Genomic DNA, 24,330 nt, shown 5'->3' on the forward strand with positions numbered 1-24,330 from the left:
CAAGTTTTCTGTGAGGACCCTGATGGCAGCAAAATGAAAGCTTCAGGGATATCATGCCTGTTTTAGATTTCCCACTCCTAGTTCCTGTGGTTCAGTCACCTGGGAAGACAGGAGCTTTCAACTGTTAGTCTATAACTTCCCATGGAATTTCCTCTCATGGAGAGGAAGGCTGAGCTCCACAGAGGGGCAAGAAGGTAAAGAGAGGAGAAAATGACTCACCCTCTGCCTCAGAGTCAACAGGTCAGAGGTGACCATGAGTGTCACTATCAGCTGCCCGCCCTCCCAGCTCCAGAAGCTCCTCTTGACAGCCTTTCTGCCTTCCTCACCTCATCCTAAGTTTAAATGGCAAAGGTTAAATGAGATGTACCTGATCCTGCGCTACATCGCTTAGACTGGTCTTAAACAAACTAGTAGGAGTCCAGGAGTGGAAAGAGGAAGGGAGGGAAAGAGGAGGGAAAGACTAACCAATAAAACAGCAATTAAGACGGCAGATGTTTCCTTTTGTGTTCTGATTAGTCGGGAGGACCAATGAACTATTATCCCTGTTTATTTGAACTCGCTGCTGAAGCAATCAGATTTACCATTCCCTCTGGCTGGGCTGGGAACACACGAGTAGCTAGCTCTAGTTAGCTCAGTTAGAATATACAACTAAAGCTTCTAATGAGCCATTCTGGCCCAGAAGAGAGGCAGGAACTGACCAGTGTCTCTCCTTTCACAGATGATAAAAGGCCACCTGTTCTCCAACCCAGAAGCCTTAACAGTGGGCCTTCAGGGAAAAGTAAGGCCCCAGGAAGTACTTCCCGCAGATCTCCACCGAGGGGCTAAAGGAGCGGGGAAGCTACCAGGGAGCCCCACCCAAAGACAAGGAGCACATTTATTCCTAGGAACAACAAAATGGATGAAGCCAAGTAGAAGACAATGAGGGCTGCAGAGCTTTCCCTTCTCTGTACAGAAGCAAAGGGGTTTCTAGGCAGGGAGGAAAAGGAATTTACAGTGTGGTCTTTGTGCACCAACACATGGCCTGGATCTCTTTTCTTTAAGATTTCTTGGAAGAGAATGAGTCATCTAAACATTGCAGGAAACCCAACAGAAGTTGGGGGTGGTTAACTTTGGGTAAAGTTTTTCTTTTAAATGTTTGCATAGTTATCTTTGTCAAAAAAAAAAAAAAGAAGAAGAAGAAGAAGAAGAAAGAAAAGAAAAAAAGAAAGGTAGCTAAATTTAGAATAGAAATGCAGCACAATTAACAATGGACTAGGAAGTGCGATGGTGGGCCCAGATCTATTTATATTGAAACTTATCACAACCTTTTTGGCTAGAATGGGAGCCCCACTCTGCCTGTGACAAAAGCAGGAGTAGTCAAATAAGATTGCAACAGCTCCTTCCAGCTGTGTGCTTACAAAACCAGCAAGAAGTCTTCCCTTTCTAACAGATAAGGGCGGGACAGAACTGGAACATACAGCCTCTTCTCCACACTGTCCGCCACCCCGCCCAAGCGTGAGGCAGCAGATGTGTGGTCTGCTCTGTCTGGATGTAGGACTGTCTCTTGCTCCCTTTTAAAAGTTTATTTTATTATTTTTAATCATGTGTAGGTGTGTGCATCTGCATGTGGGGATGTGGAAATGAAGGCAGTCGTCCGAGGAGGCCAGAGGCATCAGATCCTCTGCATTTGCTGTCACAGTTACAAGCTGACAGATGACTGGGACCTAACTGAGCTTGGGCCCCGTGGAAGCGCACCCGTGCTCTGAACCACTGAGCTGTCTGCGCACTCCTTGCCCCATCTTTGTAATTTCTTATATTAATACATTTCCTGAAGTCAACGGGGCTTTCTGTTAGACAGAAACAAAACAAATGAACGAACAAATGAACAAATGACCCACCACTTATGCAAGGTTCTAAACCTAGTCCATACCGGGAGCAGCACCCATCCTTTACCTCTCCTTACTCAGACAGTACATTTTGCCTATCTACACTGCAGCACTTTATTAGGCACAGAGTCCTTGTTCGTAGATGTGTATGTTTATGAACCAATGTTTCTGCCATGTGGTAGGAGCTAATTTCAGGGTCCCAAGGCTGAAGCTGTGAGCAGGTAGAAACAGCAGGGTCATTTAATTCTGTGACAATGAGACTGTGTCAGCAGCTTTCAAAAAAAGAATGAAACTTTCAAGTGCACAGATCTCCATCAGTTCTAGCATCATCTCTTTACCCCCAAAGAAGATGTATCAGAGGCCAACTGTTCCAAAAAGTCTAATTTAAAACCGAATGCACATTTCCAGATCTCAGAGGAGAGCGATATAAATGTTCTATTAAGCTCTGCAGCAGGGGACAAGCCACCCGATCCAGGGTGGAGGTTTCAGGGGCACTCGATTTCAAAGAGGCCGAGTTCCTGAGCTGGCACTTTGCCCAGAATGCTTTGAATGGTTAAGACAGGGCTTATGGAAGTGGGCTATTAGGTATCAGGCCAATGTTAGGTGATGGTGGTAACTGAGCCTGGCTGGCCTCTCCCATCCAACTTAGTTCAAAAAGCAAAAACAAAACAAACAGTGGTTCGGTGGGGGCTATTGTTACAAGGGTGCAGAGAATGGTGACATAGCAGGTCAGAGCTGAGAAATGACTTCTGAATTTTCCTTCAACCACAATTCCTTGTCAGTGTGTATATAGGAAGGACCTTGCTAGTCCCCATTCACCAGCTGATGAGGAAACCGACAGTGACTAGCAAGGTTGAGCTCTATTGGAACTTATAATGCAGGAGATCAAGGTCATACAATATACAGATACAATGCTGGAGTACAGTTTGATGGTAGCAGGCTTCCCAGAAGCTCAGGCCTCGGGGTGGTGAATCTCCAGCAAGACAAGTGACAATGGCAGTAGTTTCACCAAAGCACAAATATCTTAAAGAAAGGCTGGCTTGGAGCTGCCATGTGAGAGATGCTGGGAGCGCTTTGATATTCTGAATCTGGGTAGTAGGCAAGGATGTTTTGAAATTATAATCCAGTATGTTTACAATGAAAATCTTACGTGTAGCACCTTTTTATATTTCCTATTCTGTTCTACTTTCTAAATACCGGTCATAACTCACTAAATTTAAAGTAGCAGTGATAGGATTAGAGCCCACCAACCAAGACAAGACAGGAAGTAAATAACTTCCCCTCTTGAGATAGCTGATTACAGTTCAAAGGAGGTTTAGGCTCAATCACTGATTTCTGTAAGGCAGAAAGACAGCTGATTTTAGGGAATGAACAAAAAAAATCCATCAGCAAATATTAATAGAACATCTATTATATGTCATATACTTGTGGCTTGAATATAAAACAGCAAGTTTAAAAGTTCACAGTCTGCTGAGAAAGATAGACATTGACCTAATGCCTGAGTCTATCAGAATGTAAGTCTTTATCCACCCCAAAGACATTGACAGAAATGGGATGATCTTAGTGTAAGAATTTCTCTTTACTTATCTCAGGCCAGCTTGCCAGAAACAGAAATCTGAGTTTTAAAAAAAAAATCCAGTGGGTTGGGGATTTAGCTCAGTGGTAGAGCGCTTGCCTATCAAGCACAACGCCCTGGGTTCAGTCCCCAGCTCTGGGGGGGAAAAAAAAAATCCAGCTATTACACGTAAATCCTTCTACTTTGCATTTGCCTTTCTAATTACAGATGGCTGTTTCAGTCACAATGACACTGCTTTAGAGTAAGGGAATCTCAAAAGCTTATATACTGGCTAAAAAATGTTTGGAATCTTTTGAGTTTGTAAGCTAATTTCACCAATAACCATTTCATTTAGAAGTTAATGAGTATAGCTGAATTTTCCTACAAGGGGAAAAGTCATATTACAGAAAAAAAAATGTCAGAAACCTGACACCACACTATAAATCTCACTACTTGTTTCAGATTCCTGTTGAATTATCTTTAAAAAACATAGTATTAAAATACCCCAAAGCTTCTCCTCTGCCACCTGTAGCAGTTTGGAGAGCTGGCCCTGGTGTCACAGAGAGAGCAGGTGAGCTGGCCCTATTGCTAGCTGGCTGCAGCACTCAGGAGAGCTGGTCCTGCACCTTGCCTGGGCAACACAGTAGAAGAGTTGGCCCTGGTGGAGGAGGCACAGTTGAGCAGACCTGAAGGCAAGAGCATAGGAGAAGTGGCCCCACCACTCATCTGCCATGAGGTAGTGTGGGTGCAGATGTGATACCCCTCCCTTGCTGCCACGTGCAGTAGTTGGAGAGCTGGCCCTGCAGGCATGAGAACCAGAGAGCTAGCCCTGCCCTTTCACTGGCTGTAGAACACAGGGAAAGTGGGCCCTGCACCTCACCTAGACAACACAGTGGAGCTGTCCCTGAAGGCAAAGGCATGGGTGAGCCAGCCCCAAGGGTGTGAGAGCAGGAATGCTGTCCTACCCCCTACCCTCTTGAAAGCTGCACACAAGGGCGAGTAGGCCCCACTCCTTGACTGGGCACAGCAGAATTGGCTCCAGAGGCATGGGTGCTGGTGAGACATCCTCAAGGTCATGGGAGCAGGAGAGCTGACCCCGCCTTCTCTTCTGCTGATGGAGGTTTTAGATGGTCTAGCTGGGACAGTGCTGGAGCGCTTACCCTGGTGGTACAGTTAAGGGAGAGCCTGCATGCTGACCCGCTCAGCTACCACCCAGGCAAAGAGCCAGGGCTCTGAGATTCAAAATTTATATCATCTGTAAATGCTTGGGATGTGTGAAAGGTCCAGGCCTGCTGACCCAAAGCTGCAGGATCTCCATGATACAGGGCAACAACAGGATAACCAGGATGAGTCCTGATAAGGAATTTAATGGTATCATAGAAGTCATAGATCTTGAACCAGACCAATAACTCATTGCAATGAACATTTGCAAGTGAAGATGTGTGGTCAGAGGGGTACACTGTAGGACACACTGTGACACACTACAGCTTCCACAGTGAGATGCTTTCTATGCTTTGCTTGTCTTTTGTTTGTGTGCTTTTTATTTTGGGGGTATGGCCAGGGCAAAGGGCAGATATGAGGGTATGGGGAGATGAGAGGGACTGGGACGCATGATGTGAAACTCACAAAGTTAAATAAAAAGTTAAAAACAAAACACAACAATAACAAAACCCAAACGAACCAAACAAAATAACAACCCAAAGACACTAAAATATAAAATCACTGAAAACTAATGAAGGGGCAATTTCTCTTGAGTAGCTTACACCTGGCATGGATCCAAGAGTGTTTGTTATGTTAGCAACTGCAATGCTTTTCTTGTACCAAGTTTACTATTCTTAGAGAAGCATCAGAGTTCATGAATGAAAAATAAAGACTTTTCCTATTTTCCCACCATCACCCTTCATCAGATACCAAGTTAGCATATTTTTAGACTGGATTGTGTTAGAATGCCTAATTTTAAAACTGCTGCTTAAATTATAAGAATGAATAACTATCTCTCAATAATAAGCTTAAGCTTACCAATACATTGGTACAGACTGGATGAGTACATTAAAATGGGATCCAAATCTCTGCAGTCTTTAAGGCATACACTTCACTGGTAAAGAGATAAAGGGCGGAAGAGAAGCTATCAAGAAATGGCAGCTGGAAAACAAGCTGGCATATCTATTCCGATATCCAGTAAAGAAGAGATCAAATCAAAATTACAAGAGATGAGGAAAGCCATTACACTAATAAAGGGGAGAATCATTAAGATACAACTGTAAAGATATATGCAAAACATTCGAGCTCCCAATCATAAACGCTGATGGACACAAAAGGTCAGATAGGTCCCAAATTAATAATAATGCAGAGTGATCTTGATAGTCCATTGTCATTTTTAAGTAAGTAAATCTGCAAAGACGCCTCGGGACCAAATAGCACCATGGTTCAAATGGACTAAGCAGATCAAGACAGAATATTCCATCCAGAAGCTATAGAATCTACGTTCTCAGTACCCCATGTGCCGCTCTCTAATATACCGTATTCTAGCCACAAAGCAAGACTTACAAGATACAAAAGAACTAGGATAACTAATTGTATCTTATCCTATCAGAATAGAATTAAACAAGAAAACAATAGTATGAAAAATTTTAGAAATTATTTAAAAAATATATATGAAAAAACACATCCTAGGATGAGAAATCAGAAATCTAAATTTTCTTAAAATCAAATGAAAATAAAAAACACAACATATCAGAAAATTTGCTAGTTCTAAGAAGAAAGTTTATAGCTATGAATACTTACATGAAAAATATATAAAACAACAACAACTAAAAAAACAACCCCAAACCTAACAATGTGCTTTGGGACCTTAGAAAAAACCAAGAACATGCCAAACCCCAAAGCAGTGGACAGTAAGAAACAATGGAGATAAAAGTAGAAATTAATAAAATAAACACTAAAAGAACAATATAAAAATCAATCCTAGTGGAGCCTTTTAAAAAGATGGAAAAGGCTGACGAAGCATTAGCTGATGAGGAGGAAGACTCTAATAAAACTGAGAGGAGGGGGGGCTACTGCAGATTCCAGTGACACCCACAGAGCAAGCGTTAGTGATTACGATGGAAAGTTATACTCCTGAAAATTCAGAAGAATGGGTAAATTCCTATACGGGTTCATCCACCAACATCAAAAAAAGGAGATTCAAACAAGTTAAACAAACCCACACCAATAAGGCGAATAAAGTAGCAAGAAATCTCCCAACACTGAACATGTCAGGATCAAAAGGACTCACAGTCCAATTACCAAACATTTCAAGAAGAGCAAACACCAATGCTCTCCAAACCGTTCCATACACAGAAGGGAGAGACATTGCATCAAACATTCTATAAAGCCACCACTACCCAGATACCAGAACCAGGTGAGAAAGCTGCACAGAAACAACTTCCCCATGAATACAGACACAAAAATTGTTGCTAATGGAATTTAAGAATGGATTAAGATCATCAACAAACATTGCTTTTATTCCAGGGGGCTAGTTCAGCATTCAAATCATGAAGTATGGTATAACACATAAGTAGATTTCAGGCTAGGAGTCACATGATCATGACAGCAATGCAGAAAAGGCTGCTGGCCAATTTAACACGATAAAATTCAGAAGACACCAGAAGTAGAAAGAACATACTTCAGTACAATAAAAACGACGTGACAAACTCAGCCAAGATTATACCACATGGGGAAAAACAGCCTTTCCCCCTAGAAGCTGAACCCACTACCTTTTCTAAGTGAAACAGATAATCCAAAAAAAGACCGAGTTCCACTGGATGGGGACAGGTCGACAGGAGTAGGAGGGAGGGAGACACTGAAGTCCACCTGTTCTCTCAAGACCTTTAGTAGCACAGTCTGAATATTTCTTGATGTGTGTTCCAGCCTCTTAGAAAGATACATCCTGTAATAAGAAAATAAGCTCACAACAATATCCTGGAAAGAAAAATCAGATCTAAGCCTTCTCTTTTAAGTCGACATTGTAATCGCTGTCTTGGCAAATCTCCATCGTGGCTATTGCTCAGGACAGTGACTTTAGTGAGAATGTATGTTTTCAGGTTCTGATTTCTGGTTCCAAAAACATTTAGTGACATTATCCTGAAGGTGAATGTCTACCTATTTCCAAGGCTGGACATAGAGGCATAGAAACAGTGTCTTGGTGACTTTGGTACCCTCAAGCAGACTGGGACATACAAGGAACAAAAGACACCTGGCAAAGAGGATACAGATCTCAGGACATAACATCAACTCAGGAAGAAAAGCAAGCAATGGCTTAGAAAGAAAAGAGCCAGCATAGTAAGTGCCTGCAAGCATATGTCCTCCTACAATGTCGGATCCCAGGAGCTGGAAAGTACCTTGTGGTTCTCAGATGGCTGGGTTGGGACAAGAGGTAACAGAGCTCATCTGAAAGTTGGCATGTGAACACTGAGAGGAGGAAAACACCCTGGTAGGAAATGAAATAGTCAGCAGCACCCTACAGGAAATGCCTAAATGAGAAAACTGCTGATCAAACAAGAAAGAGGAACTTAGCAGCAAAGCCAGTTCATCAGGAATCAGTGTGGTGTTAGAAGTCTTGGCTTGCCTTAGAATCCCAGTATAGAGAAAGGAAGAGGCTCCAGGGGTTTAATCATGAATATAATATTTTCTTGACACTTCAGGTAGCAGGGTTGGCTCTAAGAGGACCATAATGCCAACTTTAGAATACTGAGTAGATCTCTCCAGCTACTGTGCTGGTTTATTTCTTCTTGTCTTTGTGCACACTAATTACAGGGACAGCTATTCCCTTCAGTCATGGTCCATGAACACTTTTTAAAAATCCGGATCCTTCTGGATAGCACTTGCCCCTCACTAGCACCTCACCCCATGAAAATCACTTAACTGTGAGAAGGAAAAGGCCAGAGTTTGGGCTTTGATAGTGTGTGTGTGTGTGTGTGTGTGTGTGTGTGTGTGTGTGTGTGTGTGTGTGTGTGTTTAAATATTTACTATTAAAAGGCAAAATTAGTAATCTTACTTTTTGGTTGTGAGCCTAGCCTTTAATGGCTGAGCCATCTCTCCAGCCCAAAATTAGTAATCTTTTGTGGGGTTTTAAATATATACAAAATTAGTGGGCAGTAAATCAACAACAGAATCTGGGTCAGAATGGGGAAAAGATATTGTTAGATAAGCAGTAGAGGGTTAAACCATAGTAAACTTTGGCAAGTCAAGAATAAACCCCATAGGCTGGCAAGATGGCTTAGTGGATAAAGGCATTTGCCATCAAGCCTGAAAACCTGCATTTGATTCCTAAGATTTAAGAAGTAGAAGGAGAGAACTAATTCATGCAAGTTATCCCTTGAACTCCACATTCACATCAGGCTTATCACCCATGCACATATGCATGCGCGTGTACACGTACACACACACGTACACACACACACACACACACACACACACACACACACACACACGCATATCCCTCCACCCTCCAAGAAAAGAAAACTAAAAAACACTTTTTTTAAAAAAAAAAAATACATGATGTAGCAAGAAAATCCACAGAATCAACCAACCTGGACCCATAGTGGCTCACAGAGACTGGACTGCCAAACCAGGAGCCTGGATGGGAGTGACCTAGGCCAGTTGCATATCATATATGTTACAGCTGTGTAGCTTGGCGTTCTTGTACAACACCTAACAGTGGGGGCAAGAGCTTTCTCTGACCCTGTTGCCTGCCTGTGAGACCCTTTCCTCCTACCGGGTTGCCTCTTCTAGCCTTAATAATAAAGGAGGTGCCATGTCTTATTGCGACTTGATATGCCATGGCTGGTTGCTATTTCCAGGGGCCTGTACTTTTCTGAAGAGATATGGAGATATGGAAGAAGACTTGGGAGGTGGGGGGGGGGACTGAGAGGGGAAACTGCAGCCAGGATTTATAAAGAAAGAAAGAAAAGAGATGATATAGGCTGGGTGTGGTAGTATACACCATAACAGTCCTAGCACTCAGGAATCTCAGGCAGGATGGAAAGTTAGGCCTGCCTTGGCTGCATGGTGAGACCTTGTATCAAAAAGCAAAGCAAAATATTAATAGGAGAATACAAGTAGTAATTTATGGTAACCACTAAAGGAATAGTGTCACTACCAATCTAAGGGAAGGAAAACTCTGTAAACCATATAAAAAAGAAGGAATGAACTCATCTGCTAATGTGTTACTCACTCGGGCATAGAGACTGAATTCTAGTTGTCAGTAGAGGAGGACTTGACCACAGAGGGTAGCACCACGCTTTTAGAGGGTGATGGTACTGTCACATGTCTTAATTTTGGTCATGGTTCGAAGCTTCACGTTTCCAGAATGTTCCTCATTCTTTCCTGCATATCCAACCTTCAATAGGATCATTTCCATTCCAGTTGAATATCAGAGTCAAGGATGGTGGCACATGCTTGTAATCCCAGCAATTCTCAGAGGCTAAGGCAGGAGGGAAGTCCAAAGCTAGCCTTGGCTACTTAGCAGGAACATAAGTTTTTATTAACACTTATTAACATAAGTGTGGGTCTGCTGGTGATAGTTTTTCATATTTCTTTTGTGAAAATCTCAATAGTTGGCCTTCATTTCCTAAGGAAACTTCTTTCCACTGTCTCCTATCTTTCATTGCTCTTACTGAGAACCCAGAGTTAACTTGGCTGTTGCTTGAGTGCAGCTGTAAGACACTTCTGTCACGGCTGTCATCAATGTTACGCTAATTCACCAACATGCAACTTTCTCTGTATTCATCCTACCTGGAATTCACAATGTGTTTTTACTCTGTAGTAACTTCATTAGTTGTGGCATTTATAGCCATTTTTCTTCAACAGATGCTTCTCTTCGTTCTTTGTTTCCTGTTGGAACTTCAGATAATCACCTTAGGCCTGTTCATGTCTGATGCTTTTCTCTTCGTGTCCATCCTTTTATCACCCCGATCTTCAGGGTACTGCTGTATGACCCATCTTCAGCTTTGTTTAATCCAGGCATTAAGCTTTTCTTCTAGTTACTACATTTTTCATCATAACATTTTGTTTTGTTTTTTTCTTATTGATATGTAATTGACATAATATACACTCTAATTTAAGATATTTAAAATTCAATACATTTTAATGTCACAAAGAATTTGTAAACCATCACCACTAATTTCAGAATACTGTTATCATGCTAAGAGACCTGATGACTGTTAGTAATCACTTTTCCACCTTCCCCTCAGCTCCTAGCAACCACTAATCTACTTTCTAGAATAAACTAGAATATTCTAAACATTTCCTATAAATGGACTCATGGTATGAGGTCTTCTGTATCTGGCTTCTTTTATTCAATACAGTATTTTCAGAGTTTACTCATCCTAGAAGAATGTATCAGAACCTCCTTTCTGACATGTGAGCATAACAAACAATGACTGGGTGTTGAACCCAGGGCCATGCACATGTTAATAAGCATACTACATCAGTGAGCTACACTTCCCTGCCCCTCGTCATGCCTTTTTTTTTCAACAGCTAAATATTACAAATTAACAACAAATTTTGTTAACATTTGTTTAACTGCTTTATGAACATAGATTATTTCCACTTCTTGATTTTATATATAATGCTACTGTGTGCAAAGGTTTTCTGGAAGGAGCAAAAGTGCTAAATTAGGTTAACTCCCGGCTTCAGTTTTTATAGAATTATCTAACTTTTCTTTAATGCAGGGTCTCTCTAGGTAGTTCTTCTGCCTGTAACCCTAAATACTAAACGTAGAAGCCCATGCATCATGTCCAGCTCCTCACTAACACTTCACTTTATCTCTCTTTCTTTCTCATTATGGCCACGTTACCTCATTGTGGTTTTGACCTGCAGTTCACTAATAGCTGACAATGCAGAGACCTTATATTTCTTACTGGCCATTTGCTGATATTCTTTGGAGAAAAGTTTCTTCTAATTTTTACTCATCTATGAAATTAGATTGCCTCTCATTGCTGAGATAAGAGTTCTTTACACTATAAATACAAACTATAAAATACACGATTTGAAAATACTTTCTCTTATTCTATGGGGCCATCTATTCTTTTCCTTGATAGTGTTCTTAGAAAGTTTTGTACATTGATATTTCATTTAAAGTTATCATTTATAATTTTGTTATCATTTAATTTTTTAGACTATGAAACAGTGTAAAAATATGTTTGATAACATCCTTATTTGGGTCTTCTATGAGGCAAATACCTCTAAGTTTTTGGTCATAGATATTTTATTTCTACATGTGCCTATTTATAATTGGAAGTCAAACTATGTTATAATAAACAATGAAAAATACATCAGTATTGAGGGAGGCTTTAAATCAGATTCTAGTCACAACCAATCTTGGATCATCTTAAGCCAGTCAGAGATGCGGACAGCTTGAAGCTAGTTTTCAGTCCCTGTGAAATCGCTGAAGTCACTTAGGCCCTACCCTTACTTCTAAGTTCCTTCCTGTGCTGATCTAAAGCGTGTGGAATCATAATCAGTACCCTTGGTCTCCCCAGATCCCTTGCACTGGGAACTGAATTCAGGTCTTCACGAATGCTAACAAGTTCTCTACCACTGAGCTACACTCCCAAGCCTGTCTTTTTCGTTTGTTTGTTTTATTTTGCTTTAATGTGTACTTTGAGACAAGCACTCATGAATATGTGCGGGATGACCTTGAACTCATTATGTAACAGAAGCAATCCTTGGCCGCCAGAGTAGGATTGCACCACTGGGCTGGGCTCTTCCTTTGTCTCAGTTTCAATTTTTTTTTTTTTTTTTTGGTTCTTTTTTTTTTTTTCCGGAGCCGGGGACCGAACCCAGGGCCTTGCGCTTCCTAGGTAAGCGCTCTACCACTGAGCTAAATCCCCAGCCCTCAGTTTCAATTTTTACATGTCTAGCCCTTCAAGTTTACTCAAAATTCCACTCAACTTCATGCCCCTCAGCTGTTTTCTAGAATGGTGGATGCTTCTAGTCATGGTTGCTCTACCGAAGCATAAAATTCAGACGGAGTTACCTAAAATGGCGGTGTAAACACTGAGCTCAGAGAATACGTTGTAGCCTTCAGCAGGCCTAGTGCAATTCTAGATTCCCAATAAGCATTGTGCAATGTGCTTTACACAGAAGAGTTTAACATTGGACACAACGAAAGCTTGTCACACATAAGGTTCTCAAGTTCTTCCCTTCTCAGGACATTCTGGGAAAACGAGAGAGAAACAAACCTCAGGATTTAAATGTGGTTCCTCTTATTTCCCCAGGGACTTTTTCAAATCCCCAATCTATAAAGGGGAGGATGAATCTAACTCAAATTAAGGGTATCTTCTGAATCACCTAAGTGACTGAAAATCGAGAATCAAATCTCAGGGATCATTTGGTGTCTTACATTTTACCTAATGAAGGAATTCTACACAAAGCTCTAAATATAAATATATGAACAAATCTTAAACAGGGCCAGGCGTGAAGCACACTTATAATCCTAGCATTAGGGAAGCAAAGACACAAGAATTCTTGGAGCCTGCTAGCCAGCTAGTGTTGCTGAACTGTTGAGCTCCAGAAGTAGTGAAAAACAAGGTAGAGGGGCAGGCAGAGATGGCTCAGTGGGTAAAGGACCCTGCTGTCAAGCCTGTCAACCTGCGTTAATTGCTAGTATACACTGGCTCAGTGTCTTCATTAAGCAAGCAAGCTACATATGAAAATTTCTTTTACTACTTGGACTTCACTCCTCAGCAACTATTACCTATGCCATCTACAGAGCCCTTTTCATACCTTCCTTGCTTAGATAAGAGTTATTCATGCAAATACTTCCTCCCTTTTATCATTGTGCATTTCTGAATGATCTAGACTTCATTATTCAATTAGTAATTAAAAATAATAGTTATACCTTCTACTCAGTGTTTAATATGTGCTAATTTATGGGCATGACTTCATTTAACTGTTGTAACAGTTTTTATCACTATCTCCATTTTATAGATGCTAAGTCTTAGAAAGGCCACGCAATTGTCCAGCCATGAAGTGAAGAACTGGAATTGAATTCACACACTGTTCCACACTATCCATACTATTTTGTCATGTATGTACTCTAATCTTAAATAAGCTTTACTGGATGAAAACAAGGGGAAGAAATTCCATAAACTTTGACACAAAGAAAGAGAATGATATAACAGCCCTCCCTCAGGACCTTTAAGGGAGAGGAAAGATAATATAACACAGAGGCCATAGATAGCATCAAGGAAACTGCTTTCCAGATACAAGAGGTAAGATGCACATATGAATGCACAGTGATTCTGACAGCATGCACAGGACCCCTGCAAGCACAAGGCAGACAGAATTCCAGCACGAAGAGAGGTTAGATGGGTATGAGCTTCCACCATTAGCCGAGGCACTGTTGGTATTTAATAGCTGCAAGGAGAGTGTCAGTTTTCCTTGAATTATAACAATTTTTATCACTGTCTCCATTTTATAGATGCTAAATCTTAGAAAGATCAAGCAATTGTCCGGCTACTAAGTGAAGGACTGGAATTTGAGCTCACAAGCTTCCACACTATCCATACTGTTTTGTCACATATGCACTTTCATCTTAAGGAAGCCTTACTGGATGAAAAGGTGACCTCTGGTCACACTCCAGAGTATGCTCCACTCCCAAGAGTCACTGAAGAACACAAACTGGATTAGATGGGGATTTTAAAAACCCAAAAAGCACAAAGTTAGGTGACTAGGAAGGAGAGGGTGAATATTGCATGGGTCCAGGAAGTGTGAATACCATCCAAATAAATTGTAAGAAATGGCTCAGGCTCTAAGGTCAACTATAAACAAATGAGATCTCATTTTGAAAAGCTTCTGTAAGGCAAAGGACACTGTCAACAGGACAAAACGACAACCTACAGATTAGAAAAAGATCTTTACCAACCCTACATCCGATGGAGAGCTAATATCCAATATATACAAAGAACTCCAGAAGTTAGACTCCAGAGAACCAAATAACCCTATTAAAAAATGGGGTACTGGGCTGGGGATTTAGCTCAGTGGTAGAGCGCTTACCTAGGAAGCGCAAGGCCCTGGGTTCGGTCCCCAGCTCCGAAAAAAAGAACCAAGAAAAAAAATGGGGTACAGAGCTAAACAAAGAATTCTCAACTGAGGAATATCAAATGGCTGAGAAGTACCTACAGAAATGTTCAACATCTTTATTCATCAGGGAAATGCAAATCAAAACAACCCTGAGATTCCACCTCACACCAGTCAGAATGGCTAAGATCAAAAAACTCAGGTGACAGCAGATGCTATCCATTGTTGGTGGGATTGTAAGCTGGTACAACTACTCTGGAAATCAGTCTGATGGTTCCTCAGAAAATTGGACATAGTACTACCTACAGACCCAGCTATACCTCTCCTGGGCATATACCCAAAAGATGCTCCAACATATAACAAGAACACAGGCTCCACTATGTTCATAGAAGCCTTATTTATAATATTAAGCTGGAAAGAATCCAGATGTCCTTCAACAGAGGAATGAATACAGAAAATGTGGTACATTTTACAGAATGGAGTACTATTCAGCTATTAAAAACAATGACTTCATGAAATTCTCAAGCAAATGGATGGAACTAGAAAATATCTTGAATGAGGTAACCCAGTCACAAAAGAACACACATGGTATGCATTCATTGATAAGTAGATATTAGCTCCAAATCTCAGAATAACCAAGATACAATTCACAGACCATACAAAGCTCAAGAAGGAAGACCAAAGTGTGGATGGTTCAGTCCTACTTAGAAGGGGGAACAAAATCATCACAGGATGTAGAGGGAGGGAGGGACCTGGGGGAGAGAGAGGAGGGGGAGGGGAAGGGAGGCGGGCAGGATCAGGTGTAGAAGGAGTGGGGGGTGTTGTACATAGGATCAGGAAATTGAATGGAGGTATGTAGCAGTGGGGGATGGGGAACTGGGGTTGGCCACTAGAAAGTCCCAGGAGCCAGGTAAGCAAGAGGCTCCAAAGACCCAAATGGGATGACATTGGCTGAAATACCCAACAAAGGGGAGAGAGAACCTGTAGAGACCATATCCAGAGGTTAGACATGGTCCCTGGGTTGAGGGATGGGGCCACTCACCCATCTCAAAAATATTAACCCAGAATTGCTCCTGTCTAAAGGAAATGCAGGGACAAAGAATGGAGCAGAGACTGAAGGAAAGGCCATCCAGAGACTGCCCCACCTAGGGATCCAACCCATCTGCAGTCACCAAATCAGACACCATTACTGATGCCAAGAAGAGCTTGCTGATAGGAGCCTGATATAGCTGTCTTCTGAGAGACTCCATGAGAGCCTGACAAATACAGATGTGGATACTCACAGTCAACCATCAAACTGAGCATGGGGACCTTAATGGAGGAGTTAGGGGAAGGACTGAAGGTGCTGAAGGGGTTTGCAACTGCATAGGAAGAACTACAACATCAACCAACCAGACCCCTCAGAGCTCCCAGGGACTAAGCCACCAACCAAAGAGTACACAGGGATGGACCCAGTAGCATGTGTAGCAGAGGAATGCCTTATCTGGCATTAATGGGAGGGGAGGCCCTTGGCCCTGTAGAGGCCTGATGCCCCAGTGTAGGAGAATTCTAGGGCGGTGGGGGAGCACCTGTATAAAAGCAGCGGGGAGGGGAGATGAGATAGGGGGTTTGAGGAGGGGAAACCCAGAAGGGGTGATAACATTTGAAATGTAAATAAATAAAATAACCAATTTAAAAACAAAAAGAAATTCTCGAAGAATTAGTAAAAATAGTATTTAGAAAAAAGAGAATAAAAAGAATATATAATTTGTGTATCATTGCTAGTCATAGTGATGACAGAAAGAAAGCAACCACAGCCTTTCTATATTTCTGCTTTTTCCTGCCAGGCTGGTTCCTCACTTGGAAATGGAGACCATTGCCTAGCTGGCCTCTCATCTGGTCATCTCTATCCATCAACTCCCATGGACAGCTCCTGAGCTAGGTCTCTAGCATGTACAGCACTGTAAGCCACAGACGTTTGCCCAGAACGTTCTCTATAGGTACTATGAGGTTCTTAAAAAAAAGTCCACTGTATCTCTCTTTTTAAATGCCTCCCTCTCCAATTTAGTTAAGATGCCCTTTTAGCTTGTAGATAGCACTGTCAGCTCCACATTCCTATGGGATGCGGGGCTGACGTAAGCAATGTGAAAAGCTGAGGATAGAATCCCCAACCCAGAGCACGTCAATCTTCTGTATAAACTGAGGCAGGAGTAAACTATACCTGTGGCTGTATCATAATTTAAATTACTCTCAAATATTCCTAAGAAGTTGAGAAATATTTTATTATACAAAAATCCAAAGCAAATCAAAAGAAAGTAAATTAATAAATACAGAATTAAAAAGAAATCACAATCACAATCACACTTCTAGAACGCATAGGAAAAAAGGTAAGCTTGTCACAACTGTGCCTGGTATCTTTGACCCTGGGCCTCAATCTACTCATTTAAAGCCGCAGACCGTGAATGAATACCTCAGCTGCTTTACCCTAGAACCAAATTTTAATCAGAAGTTCTTTAAACATGTCTTAGTCTGCAGGTGACATGAGAAGATAGGGTCAACACTGCGGTAGGACATCCAGCCCATAAGATAAACAACGCAGCCATGGGGCGCCCTGGGTCACGATCCAGGCTGACTCTGGCCTCATACTTTTTCTATTCTGCATTACCTTTCAAACAGCTTCACTGCTCTTCATCACTTTGCACAGTTGACTCGTGAGTATCAAGTCAACGTCTGAAGCACAAGTCTAATGGGTTAGGAGGGGTCAAAAGTATTCGAGGAAAGCACAAGGCAGGCTTGGAGAACTTGATCCAGCTGAAGAGATGATCTGAAAGTGTGTTGAAATTCCTTTGTTGACCACAAATCCAACTGTTATGACCTCTCTCCTGGGACTTATAGCCCATTTCCTTTATCATCCATTTGGCAATATAGTATGTTCAAATCAGCAGTGGAAGAAATAGATCCAAGGGACTACTGTTTCAGATCGCCTACAAGGGATTTTCAGAAGCCCAGAAGGACTCCTGAACGCAAGAGGGCTTTTAGAGCAAAAGCTCAATTCTCTCTCAACTCTCTTTCCTTTCTGCCTAGCTTAGACCTTGGCAGAAACAACCTTATGTGCTTAGAACAATTCAGAAATTGTCTTCAAGTAGTTCCATAAACTTAAACTCCAGTTCTGAAAACCCAGAAATATTGTTTTAGCTCCCTTACAAAGTTATTCTGCAAATGTTCACCCTCTTAAAGTAAACAGTAGTCTTTCCCAGGTTCCTTCCCAAGGTGAAAACTAAGCCTTTCTTATATATTCTCATATATATTCTCTCTCTCTCTCTCTCTCTCTCTCTCTCTCTCTCTCTCTCTCTCTCTCTCTCTCTCTCTCTCTCTTTCTAGAAAAGCCAGTAAGGAATGTTTCTGTGCCACTGATAGTGCCATAATAGCCTGATCTAGGTTTGGGGTAAGGAAAGCCAATACTGATTCTGAATCTAAAAGAGAAGGATACTAGTAGCTAGGAAGTACAAGTTTAAGGAAGGAAACTAGAAGTAGCTTCTGGCTTTGAAGAAAGGCAACTCACTTGATCACACCCTGTTAACAAGTGGCACATCTTCAGTGGGGATTACAGATAGCTCTAGGTTCAACAACAGGACCATGATCTGAGAGCTGAATAAGATTTATAGTATGTTTAATATACACAGCTGTTCTAGTTCTTAGAAATTACTTAGAAACTTGATAACAGAGACTAAGATCTGTCTTCCTGTCTTAGTATTTTCCCAACATTTATGCCTATGGCATAAAAATGAACACCCTGTTCCTTCTAATGCAAATGGAGATGTGCTATCTCTTCCATCTCTTCTATTCCTCTTGCTGCTGTATTTCAGACTTCATCGCCTGCAATGGTTTTCTAACTCTCCTTACTTTTCTAATGTCTAATGCTCAACTTCTCAAAGTAACCTTTGTAAAAGGCCAGAGCTAGGAACGCAGGTCAGAGATAGAGTGCATGTCGACTATGTGTTCAAACCCAAGACAGACAGACAAGACAGAAACACACACACACACACAAACACACAGACACAGACACACAGACACAGACACACACAGACACAGACACACACACACACACACACCCCACAGCAAACGTTAGAGAAATAAGTCTTAGAGTCTAATTTTTTGAAAAAGCTTTTATTTTATGTGTATAAGTGTTTTGCCTGCACGTATGCATGTGTACCACACATGTTTGGTGCTCCTAGCAGCCAGAAGAGGGCATTAGATTTCCCAGGATAGGAGTTACAGATGGTTGTGAGCCTCCGTGTGGATGCTAGGACCAAACCAGAGTCCTCTGCAAGAGCCACAAGTGCTCTTACCAGCTGGGTCATTTCCCCAGCCCCTAGTCCTACTGAGAGATGACATGAAAACCAGAATAGGAGACATAGTGGCAGATCAGATCTTGTTCAGTCGTAAGCGATAACGGAGGCACATTTCTACCTAACCAGAAAACACCACAGACATAGACAATGAAGCACATAGACAGAATTGTCTGGAACAAGTGTGGTATTGCAGACTCACTAAAACGAATGTAACCAATCACCAGGTGGCAAGCCCTTCAGTTACCTATTTTATTCAGGATGAAAGTGAACAAGGGAATACTTCAAGCTCTGGCTTAAGACATGAACGCACTTATCTCATGAGGAATGTGCCACCAGAAAATCCTTGTCTTAAATGAAAAGGTATGATTCTTGGCCTAAGAAAAAGTGGCAGTCTGGCTTTCATGTAGGGCTAGAGGGAGGATGAGGTGAGACCACAGAGCCTAGAGTTATCAGGTCAGAGGCAACAAACTCAAATCACATCCTTAAATCTAACCTGTGGGTAAGCCCACCCAGTATGTCAGAAATAATCTATTCTGATTACAATACCCATTTTCATCTTTCCTGCCACAAAGGGGATATATACTGATGACTTTAATTTTGCCAACAGGGTGCAATTCATCTCCATTCCCACTCTTCATATACTGTTCTGTGAAGGGGATTAGATGGACAGTATTAAACTCCACTGAGCTCCAGCCTGCAGCTCTGAAACTTAGTGCTCAGAATGCAGTATGGAAAGCCTTAGTTTATATATGCTTTAAAGGCCGGTGAGGGCTAGGGAGCAGGGGTAAGTTGTTTTCTTTTTTCTTTTGGTTGGGTAACAATGACTACAAAACTTTCAAAGCCCAGGTAAGATCTGACACGAATCCAACAGACATAGTTTTGAAGCAATGTTTAAACAAAGTGATGCTGAACACTTGACGTTGTTTCCAAAGAGTATGCAGCTTATTGGTCAAGTGTTCTGTGTTTAATGGATAGCTAACGTAAAGACTATTATTCTATCAGGGTATTTAAATTAAAAAAATTAAAATCTAAGAAAAGATATCTTTATTTAAATAATATTTATTTTCCAAAGTCATTTTATACTCATGTGTCCCTATTGTCCTCACACAATCTTCGGGAGGCAGAGTGAGCGAGAAGGAAGATTCCTGTTCAGTTCCTACACTGAAGTACAGTAATATGGGATTCTTGCCATTGACAGGCTCAACGACAAAACAGTCTCAGGCCTACACCATTACCTACTATCTTACATGAAAAGGAAAGCAGGAGGGTTGTCCTACGTACCAGTTTCAGAAGATTTCAAACTCAGTCTAAAGTATTTGTCCAGGACCTGTCCTTCCTGGGCCCTTCCTGGTCCCTAGCATCAAGTCACCTTCACACTCAAGTCCATGAGCCTTGTTCCCACTTTCCTTTTGTCCATTTAACATGTTCTCTCCTCTTTGCTAGATTTTCAGTCTTCTCTCAAATGGCCTTTACTCTTTCTGGTTTCAACTGTCTATTTTATATAGTTTGTTTTTAGATATTCCTTCCAGCTTTTGTCCTTACAAACATTTCCCTTTCCCATATCTGAAACAAAACTTAGAAAGTGTGGTATTAAGTCCTGGAGTGAGCTGTAAGTAGAATTAGGTGCATTCTGGGATATTTGGTTCTATCTTTACCACTACCTGAATGACCGGAGGCCGGTCACTCTTGGCGCTCAGACGCCTCACTAATTACAAGACTGGATTAGGAGTGGCTATCCCACAAAGGCTGTCCCACATACTTTCCTATGTGGGATATGAACAAACAGGAAGTCCAACTTCCCTCTGTTCAAGCCAAATGCTGGGCGCCATTTTTAACTTCTTTTTCTCCTGTGCCACATTCAGTTTAGCAGCAGATCCTATTGGCTCCATCTTCAAAATACATCCTCAAAGCCAAGGCTCACAGCCTCTCAGTGTCATCAGGGTCACCATGCTGTTTTAATCTATTTTCTCATACTTGAATTTATTTACAGAAATCTATTCTCCTTGATTCTACTTCTCCTTTAGTCTAAGTGAAATATCTAACTACTAGAAATATCTTCCTCAAACAGTTTAACAGCAAAAATTCTTATTATCTCTGAGAGTCAGTTCAAATAGCAAAATAGCAGTGAGATCTTCCATGGCCACTCTACATTTCTAGGACCTATGGACCTATGGGCTATTTACCTCATTTTATTCTCTCTCTCTCTCTCTCTCTCTCTCTCTCTCTCTCTCTCTCTCTCTCACACACACACACACACACACACACACACACACACACACACACACACACTCTGATGGTGATGGTGTTTCTCCTATAGAATACAAGCTCCACAAAGACAAGGACTGTTTGTCGTTTGCTGTTTTCTTGTGGCAGCTCAGTGCTTAGAACACAGGACCTGAACTATAAGGATCTGTTAAATGAAGTGAATTTTACTTCTTCTGCTGTCTGCTCTCTCAGGCACATCTATGATCTCTTGTTATCTTGATCTGTCTCTTAGTCGATCTCATTGTCCCAGCTTCATTATCTCCCTGAATTACACACCAATGTGACTAGGAAATGCGTCTTCAAGATCTCACTGTTCTACTTAACATGCCCATGTTTCTCTTTAACTATGTATACTTCAAACTCTCTGAACTCCACTCAGAGCTCTCACACTTAGGCTCTGAGCTCTCCCCACGTGTTCTCCCACTGCTTGCAGCTTTGGTGCTGTCAGATCATTCTAATGGGCGGTATTTCTAATAGACGAAAACAACCATGATAGGAAGTTGGTATCAGATAGCATGGCAACATTCAAAAGATATTCCCATCAGATAAGGAGGTAGATACTGGAATTATCAGATCAGATAAGGAATTATCCTGGAAGTGGATAATTAAAAGCTCAATTATTTTTCCCACTAATAGATCTTACCTGACTCAACTTTCAAGAATCTGTTTATTTTCTTAGTTCCTATAGACAACAAATTATAAACTACCATTAATTAAACTGCTGTCTTTAGTAGCCATTAGAAGCCTGTGACCTATCTATGTAGTTAAGAAGTGAAGACCTTGATCATTACTGCAATTTTATTATGCCAGTCAGAACACTGAGCAACTGTAGACAGTCACATAATACTGTGGAATTGGACAGAACAAAGTAGTGATGATTAATCGTGCTTTTGCATTTAAATAAGGCAATGTTTTTTAAAATTACTTATTTACTTTAAGGAGTCCCCAAAAGAAGGGTAAAGTAGGCCATGAATTTTTTCTTACCTTGAGAACACTAAGGCCCAGAAATGCTACACTAACTCAGAGAATGTGACAAAATATAGAGTCTGTTTTCCCCCACTCTCTTCTACTCTTCATTCTCAATGTGAACATCAATCAGAAGGAAAACAAGGTCATGGGGAGAGGTGGGGCAAGGAAGGATGTGATGCTTGCATGGGTGCAAGGACTGGCTTATCTTGACTTTGGAGAAGAGAAAATTAAAGCTAGATACTGGATCTCTTAGTTTGTCTCCTTTCTTTCCTTTCTAACATATGTGATAATAAAACTGTTTAAAAGATTAGCTTAGAGAGGTTGAGACCTCTCCAGCTGGGGGAAGGAACACAATTGCACCATTTTATGTAAACACACCCAGATACCATTTGGCCTTAAAAGTTCTATATAGCAATTTCTTCTCAGGGTTTTACTGATTCTAGTGACAGCTGAGCAAGAACAAGGAAGTGTGTGAGTGATTTTCTTCATTGTGAAATGAGAAACTGATACCCAGCAATGGGACAACTATACTGAGCTATCCAGGGCCCAGACTTAAGCAAAGCTTTGAGACCATTCTCAGCTAAGATCAAAGAAAATAATGAAGGAAGAAAAGAAAGGTAAAAATACATTCTTGGGCTGGAGAGATGGCTCAGCGGTTAAGAGCACCAACTGCTCTTCCTGAGGTCCTGAGTTCAATTCCCAGCAACCACATGGTGGCTCACAACCATCTGTAATGAGATCTGATGCCCTCTTCTGGTGTATCTGAAGACAGCTATAGTGTACTGATATACATTAAATAAATATTAAAATATATATATATATTCTTATTTTACATTAAATGGAAGTAGGGTAATACTAAATGCAACTGTAGGCTACCTAATCACCTCAAAAACAAGTCACTCCCTGAAGATGTCAAACAGAATTTAGATTGCTTCTGAATATATAAGACTACCCAAGTGGAGAGTCAAGTCAACAGAGACATAAGAACCAAAAGAACACGAAGACACCGAGGGAGACAGGAGAACGCTGCAGTTACAGAAAGGATGCGATGACATAAAAAATGTCCACTAGGAGAGATGAAAAAATATGAAAAGTACAAAACACGGACATCATATAATCCTCATTTCTACAAAACACAGAAAATTTTGAAAATATATCAAATTGTTCATAATAATTCCAAATAATTATAACTTCCTATTTGTTATTCTTCCCACGGTGCTTTATTATGTAGCTCAGCCTGGCCTTAACTCACTATGTAGTTGCAGCTCCCCTGAACTTGTAGCAACCTTTCTGTGCTCATCCTCCTGAGTACTGAGCTCACACACGTGACTCCAGCTGAATGCACGACTCACACAACAGAAAATAAAACAAACGCAACGAAGGCCCAGGAGTTCGTCTATTTCAAAATGAAGTTTAAGACCAACCTAGGTGATACACTGAGACCCTGTCTGATAGAAAAAAGGGTGGTAGAGGGGATTTAAAAAAAAAAAAAAAGGATGAAGATTTGACTGGAAAAAATAAGGGATCAGAAAGATTTCATTATCAAAGAAAAATATAAATGAAAACATGAAGATTCTGTTTCAGAAGATGGAAAATTGTACATTTTGTTCTCATTTTAAATAAAAATCATGCTCAGACATGCTGGTAGAATTTCAAAAGATAACTCCTAACAAAGATAAACTGGAGAGTCAAAAGAAGCTAGTTCTGCAGGAAGAGTGCTGCCTCTCTGTGTACAAGCTGAGCACGAAGCGTAACAGGGTAGAAAGCCTGGCCTGATAATAGCATGCAAATGTATGTCTGTGGGATCCATAGGCCATTATTCCTTGCACAAGAACTGGTTCTGCGGCTTAGCCACATGACTGCTACCTCCCATGCACACTAGACACAGAGCATAGTGGTGCGAAGAAATGACTTGGGGGATGCTGACTGCTTAGGCTTGAATCTCCATTCTCCTGTCAGCTAGATGTACAACTTTGAAGCAGTTGCCTAACCCCTCTGCCTATGCTCATCTATAAACACAGATGACAAAAGGAATACTCATTGCAAAGGTCTGTTGTGTTGATTAAATGGGCTACAGATAAATATGTAGCGATGTCCCTGGACATGGCTAGCATTCGTTTAGTATTAGTTACAATTATTATTTTTATTAGTGTTGTGAACCTTATAATAAAAATAAAATCGGTACCTACTTGGCTTGCATACACCATTAGTACTCTTTTACAACCACTGCCTGCTCACCTGGTGAGCTTCACTAGTAACCTCTCCTTTTATCAGAATATAA

General features: G+C 41.1%; 1 protein-coding gene across 14 annotated transcripts in view; it reads right to left on the reverse strand.

Annotated features, from left to right (window-relative positions):
- Nucleotides 1–24,330, reverse strand: part of Srgap2 (SLIT-ROBO Rho GTPase activating protein 2) — a 223,258-nt gene that overhangs the window by 74,436 nt on the left and 124,492 nt on the right.

This window comes from Rattus norvegicus, chromosome 13 (assembly GCF_021556685.1).
Source record: "Rattus norvegicus strain SHRSP/BbbUtx chromosome 13, alternate assembly SHRSP_T2T, whole genome shotgun sequence".
NCBI classification, from domain to species: Eukaryota; Metazoa; Chordata; class Mammalia; order Rodentia; family Muridae; genus Rattus; species Rattus norvegicus.